Source organism: Dendroctonus ponderosae, unplaced genomic scaffold (assembly GCF_020466585.1).
Source record: "Dendroctonus ponderosae isolate FM_Combo_2020 unplaced genomic scaffold, Dpon_F_20191213v2 Dpon_F_20191213_10, whole genome shotgun sequence".
NCBI lineage: Eukaryota > Metazoa > Arthropoda > Insecta > Coleoptera > Curculionidae > Dendroctonus > Dendroctonus ponderosae.
In genome coordinates, this window is record NW_026017111.1 from 6,336,773 (window position 1) to 6,343,632 (window position 6,860).

At 35.6% G+C, this 6,860-nt stretch overlaps 1 long non-coding RNA gene and 1 pseudogene across 1 annotated transcript; one reads left to right on the forward strand and one right to left on the reverse strand.

Moving 5' to 3' along the window:
* Positions 1-42: 42 nt before the first annotated feature.
* LOC125502816 lies at positions 43-3,146 on the reverse strand (annotated as a pseudogene).
* Positions 2,991-3,513, forward strand: LOC125502817. Its single transcript, XR_007280555.1, has 2 exons — positions 2,991-3,081; positions 3,140-3,513. It is a non-coding gene; the product is annotated as an uncharacterized LOC125502817 (long non-coding RNA).
* The last annotated feature ends 3,347 nt before the right edge of the window (positions 3,514-6,860 follow it).

Genomic DNA, 6,860 nt, shown 5'->3' on the forward strand with positions numbered 1-6,860 from the left:
GTTCGTCCATCAACTGTGGTCGCTTTCAATTAAAAAAAGTCCTGGTCTTAAAGATTATCTTTATTAATTTGAACAGCACTTTTAACATTATCGGTCTACTCAACCATGTCTTATATTTTGGAAAATTCCAAATGGGGCCCTTCGCTCGGACTTAAATATAGCAACTTGAGGTTATACTTCAAAGGGGCACCACCGTCCCTAAGCCCCACTTTGAGATGCGAAAAAACGCCGACCAGCACCAAAGCCATTTGCAGACTGACCAACCGCATGCCTAGAACCCAACGAAAATATGCTATTAGTCTCCTCAAAAAGCTTCAAAGTTTCACTTACGGAGTTGGCTGCCAGCTCCTACCCCAAACGGCAGGTAAATGTCTTCATTCACTGGTATGCTGTGCATAAAACGATCGGGTTCGAAGGCTTCAGGTCTGGTGTAGAATCGACGATCCCTGTGGATACCCAGGGTTGACTGGAGCGTCAGGCCGCTTTTAGCCGGGTCCCTGCGCAAGGGCTTGCTCTGCTGGATGGTGGTGGATACCGGTGGGTACTTTCGGAATGTTTCTGAATAAGAAATAGACTGTAGAATGGAAATTATGCTTTTCAGTGTATCAGTTTAGTTGGTCAATTGAGAGTCGTGAAATCGGGCAGTTTAGAAGCGGCTGAAAAATTGGCAAAAAGGCTCCGAATTGAGTGAGATTTCAATCAGCTACAGTATAGAACCTTCTTTATATCAGGCGAAAATGTTGAGCAGATTTCTTGATCGTATTCGGAGAGCAAGTTCGCCCTTTTTTGTTAGTTTGAGGGCTCTCTCTTTCTCAAGTGTTTCTCAAAAAGCAATAAATACTTAAATATCAGTGAAACGTTGTCCATTTGGAGCTTAAACCTCTGCCTATGGCGTAACAAATAATAAGCTAAATAAGTTGAAAGCATTTCTTCAGCTGTTGCATCCTAAAGTTCGAGGTATTGTAAAAAATGTACAGTTTCTACCATTTCAATGCGAATCAGCCCATGAGAAGCTGAAATATTTTTGTAAATTGTGGAAAAAAGTTTGAGCTGATTTGACTTGTACTGTTTTTAACATATATATAACAGATATTTTCAATAATTAGTTGATATGGAACTTGAATTATTCTCTTCCACTTTTAAGAAATTACTTAAGTTACAACTGCCACTGGTTTAGCAGCCAACATTTTTTGGTCGGTGAAAATTTGTAAACAAATTGTTCATATTAGCCAAAGGTTTGAAGGATTCTGAAAAATCAATCAATTAGCTGTATGAAGTGAGATTTGAGCCCAGTAATGCCTGAAATCTCCTTGAGAGTCGGGAGAAAAACTAAGTAGAATCTTTGCCCCAATTCGAAGTTAGAAGTGTTTTCAGCCCGTACGTAAATTTCAAAAATTCGATTATCTGAACCTGATGTTTGAAAATTCCTAAAAAATTCGCGGATGCTGTGATTCAATTGAAACTTTGCGTAGCTGAAGCTTAATGTAGAAGATTTTCAAGAAAATTTGTTGTCGCAATTTCACCCTTTTTCTTGTTGGTTGGTGGGCAAATTTCAAATGTTCCTTTATTTAACACTTTTGYTTGATGACTTCTGAAAAATMAATGGAAACTCYRATTTAAATRAAACTTTGTCCATCTSCTATWTSRAASCCCCTTTTATATTRGRAGAMAATTKYAAGTAGTTGATTTTACCCAATTGAAAGTTACAATTTTTTTAGTTCGCGTGCAATTTTGCGCCGGTGCTTTCTATGCACCCAGACGTTCAATACCTTCCAAAAAATCGGTAAATACTGTATATACGTAAATGAAACTTTCTCCATCTCCTACGACAAACCCTCTCTATTTTGTGAGCGAATTTSAAGTATATAAGACCACTCAACTTGAATTAAMAATTATTTYTTCAGTTCTCAYGCAATTTTCAAACCCYTATCTGCGGATTATCCTTCAGGATGTTCGATGRCTTCTTAAAAATCAACGCGAACTTCAAATTATATGAAAATTTGTCTCCTGCAGGCATAAAACTCTCTCAACACTGTGAGAGAAATTCAATTACATTTTCCCGCTAATTTTGGAACATTAGGCAGATATTTTTCAGTTGCTTCAAAACTGCGCTTGCTCTAAAATTCCCCTAATCACTTCAATACATACCTTTAATAGTGGCATTTAAAAACTTCATCCGGCCTAAGTTTTCAGACGTCAAGGCCTCATTCTTCTGATTAAATCGCCTAATTTCGCTCATCAGTTTCTGCTGAATTTCACTGTTAATCGCCAGTTCGTAGAAGCAAAACAACAGCGACGAACAACTATAGCTTAGAGTGTCTAGAAACGCATTAAACACTTCTTCTGCAATGTCATCGACTGTGTAGTCGGATCCGTTGAGTAGCCGTGTAAAGGCCTCGATCAGATCATTAGCTTCCGAGTCATTTTTCTTCCGGGCCTCCATCAATTCCAGCAACAGCTTGTGAGGTTTTGGGGGGCTTTGAAACTTCTGCAGCACTGGAAAGCCTAAAAGCAGATACTTGTGGGATGTGGCGACGTTTTCCTGGAGCAGCTCGATGATTTTTCCCGCCAGTTGAGGAGCTTGGAAGCCGAAGAGCAAACACGTGGACTCCCATAGGTAGTATTTGAGGACTTTGGCCGCAGCCAACTTGAGGAGGGATTCAGGAATGGCTTCTTTCACTGAAGAGTTGAAATTTTTGATAAAGCAGTTGGAGACGTCGTGGTTCAGTAGAGCTGCAGCCTCTTGAGGTTTGAGCTTGCACTCTTTGGGAATCACTGAAGTTCCGTTGGAGGCTGGATCCACTGCTACAATCCCCGGCTTGACCAGAACGAACATCCCTCCAAAGCGCGAATTCTTCCTGTTGAACTTTCTGTAGTACTTCCATAAACACGTGTGCAAGCAAGTGTTTTCTTTGATGATTTCGCCTAAATTGTCAATACTTTAGCGTAGAGCCTCTGGGGATCTCCGCCTTTTCAAAGAAAGTGTATGTCTTGAGGATCCATACCAGGCCGAACAAGGCGGCAAACATGCAGATTGTGATGCAATAAAGCAGATAATGAGGCTTGATGTGGTTGAGGAAGGTAAACTGTGCACTTAGGCAGATGTTGCTGAAGCTCATTGTGGATATTCCGAACTTAGGCACTTGTTAGCACATTAATTAGACAATGACTCGACGATGTCAACGAGAATCGATAATAGTGTTTTGGATTGGACTCGAGCACGTGAACTCATGCAATCTTTACCAGCGGTTTAGATGGACGCACATTTCGCTTAGCCTAGTTTGCGGATTTTGCGGCAGGAATGTGGTATAAAAATGTGTATATACAGTTAAAAATTTGCTTAAAAAGCAATCAGTATTCTACATGTTTGCTTGTTCGTCAAATGACTGTGATTTATTAGGGACATAATGGATCAATCAATTGCCGACATTTTGTTTTTTTTCTAGTATTTATTTAACATTAACAAAGTTGACTGTGAACAGATCTAAATAAATAGAATTTTAATGTTTCGTTTTCAGGCAATGTGAATATTTTAGTTGCAACACTGAGTTGATGAGCAGATTGTTGAAATGTGGATACAACAAATGGGTCATATTAAATGTTTTAAAAAAATATATTGGTTGGCTAAATTTGGATCAATAAACGATTTTGTTGAACCGCTATCGATTAAAAGGTTTAAATTATGTTCAGGGAATATTATGTACGATAATTCGCTGACATGCATGTTGTCGCTTCATCTTCATGCTTCAAAATCAAAACTGTTGTTTAAAAGAGAAAGACTTTTTACTTTTGGCGTTTTTTGAAATTAAAAAACTCATGCCCCTGTTGCGGTTTTGGAAAAACCCAAAGCTAGTTAAATGAATTAATTTCTCTGAACATCAGCTTTTTGCCGTTGAATTCAGACCCAAACTGAAAACAATTTTTAATTCAAATAGTAGACTTTTCTTCAAGTTGCGAGGGTTCTTTAGCAATCCAAATGAGAAAATCCAGTTTGCGACCACGTGGCAAAAAAGGCGCAACATCAGCTTAATTTTAAAAATCTTCAAACTGCGATTTTTACGATTCGCCTTTTTGGAAATTAAAATTCTATGAAAAATGTAGTTATTTAAAAAAAATCGCTTAACGCCCCGGAACTTCGTTCTCCTTATGTTAATTTAAAAAATCTCAAAACTGTCTTAAATACGATGATTTTTCATACAGTTGACCTTGTTTTAAATTTAATTTCGTTGAAAAACGTCGAAGTTTCGAAAAAAAAGCATTTGACAATCCGCATAACTTTCTTATTCTTCACTTCATCTTAAATTTACCCAAAGGAAAAATGGCCAGGGCTACAAACTCAAATCTGTTGAAAAACATTGAAGTTTTGCCGAAACTTTTCTTTTGCAATTCGAGACCAAAAAGTACTTAATTTCATTTCATTTGGGTCAATTTCAAAAGTCTAAAATTTGCCTAAATAACGATCAAGTTTCCTAATAATCGCCTCTTGAAAAATATTCAAATCCCTTAAAAAACATGAAAGTTACAAAAACGGTAAAACGATTTTTTACTTTTCTTCCAAAGAAAAATAAAAAAATGTTGATCAATTGTTTTAAAAGCAGTGACGAGTTTAGTTCTGGGTAGAAGCTGGACGAAGTTGTTCAACCAGTCAAGAAAAATTCGAATCTGAAAACCGCATGACTACCTTATCCATTATGTTATTTCAAAAATCTAAAATGTGTCTGCAAGCGCATGACTTTATCTAAAGGCCAAATTGTTTGAAATAAAGATCCGCTAAAAAATGTAAAATTGTTTGCAAAAATTCGAGTCAAAAACCGTGTATCTTTCCTATCAATCTCAAAAATTCAAAACTTTCAAATGCATCGAAGAGACGCTGAATTTCACCATAATTTACCGATTTGAACTAAAATCGGTTATAAAACGTGGAAGTTATTAGGAAAATTATCTTTACAATCCGGAACCAAAAATCACGGAACTTCCTTATTACGCACTACTTAGACTTCAAAATCTAAAATGTATTCAACAGAAGACGAATTTTATCTACAGTGGAAAATACGGTAAAAATTTGCGCCAAAATTCAATCATTTTTGCAAGAAAAAAATCAAAAAAAAATTGCAAAAACTATTAAATTTAAAAAATTTAGTTCAGGTGAAAGCTGTAAGCGTAAAAAAACAAAGCAAAATGCCTAAAATTTCGATTTAAAATTTGAATCCAAATACCGCATAAATTCCTGATCATTGGCTTGATTGCAAAAGCAAATTATCACCTAAAAGTCCTTAAATTATTCATCAATTCGACATTATGAAATTTGAATTTTGCCAATAAATCCGCACGTATCGGAAGAACAAACATAAAAAAGCAAATTCCATCCGCTTAAAACATATTTAAAAATCTAAAAATAATATTTAAAGCAAACTTTTCTGCGATGCGCTTTTTAGAAAATTTTAATTCGTCATAGAAGATGAGTGTTACAGCAAAAAAATAATAATTGTTTTATAAATTTCTCTGGCTTAATTTCAAAATTAAAAAAATGTCTAAAAGATTACGCATATGAAAAGTATACAAATTTTGAGAAAAATCGGCTTTATTTTCATTCGTATCTTTTTATTATATTATTTACTGTTTACCTTTTTTGACACTGAAATCCGATGCAAACTTTTGACAAAAATTTTTTTTTTAATTCGCAGATCCAAAAATTGCATCCCTTATCCTTTACTAAAATTCAAAAATATAAAATAATCCCAAAAACCATAATTTTTGCTAAATTTTGGCATTTTTGAGATAAAAATCCAGACAAAACTAAATTTACGAAAATTTAAAAAAATTTACGAAAAAAATCGGTTCAAAAATCGTTTAACTTCATTATTAATATCAAAATTTCGAAAATATTAATTGTATCTAGAAGACGCAGAAACTGGCCAAAATTCGCCTTTCAAGATTGAAATTAGGTTAAAAATAGAGAAGTTACGCTAAAATGTATTTCTTCAAACCGACACCAAAAAGCGCATAACTCCTTTATCCTCAGATAAGGTAGTTGCTTCAGCTTAATTTAAAAAATTTAAAATTTGTCTAAATAACGATTAATTTTTTTTATTTAAAAATGCGCTTGAAGTTACAACAAAAATCCAAAGATCTAAAAAGCGCATGACTTCTTTAATCCTAATTTGTTTTCCAGGTAAAAAAAATGAGTTCAAGAGGCAATCATTTTTCTGCAATTTGCGATTTTCCCATAATTCGCCGTTAAAAAACGTAAACGGTAGGACCAAATTTTGCGTCTAAAACCGTATATCTTCCTTATCAATTCCAAAAATTCATTTTTTTTAATCCATCTGAGAAGCGCTCAATTTTTTTATAATTTGCCTGTTTGAAATGTAAAAGCCGTGACAAAATGTGGAAGTTACGAAGAAAATTGGACTTTATCCGCCGATTGACTGCAGCGTACTTTTGAAGGCCCATACTAAAATCATTATTACAGGAACTCAAAACGAAACAACTTCCGCAGCTTTCAGTTTAACGCGATTTACACCTCCACCTACACGAATACAGCTTCGTACATGGTAGGACTGGCTTTGGGCTGTTTTTACTACGCATTGGAAAAGGGTGGTGCTCAATACAAGAAATACGTAAGTAGCTGCTAAACTCGTCTGATTTGAACCGCTTTAACAGAGTGACACGAAAATAGTTCAACAGAAAATCCACCAGTCTTCTGAGCGCCATTTCCATTGACATGCTGCTGGTCGCCTCCCAAGACTATTCCAGGCCAATCAGCGTTGTTTTGGCTGGACTGGTAAAACCCTGCTACGCTTTGGGGATCGGAATCGGGATTATTTCAATGTCCCAACAGGCAAATTGCAAGTAAACCA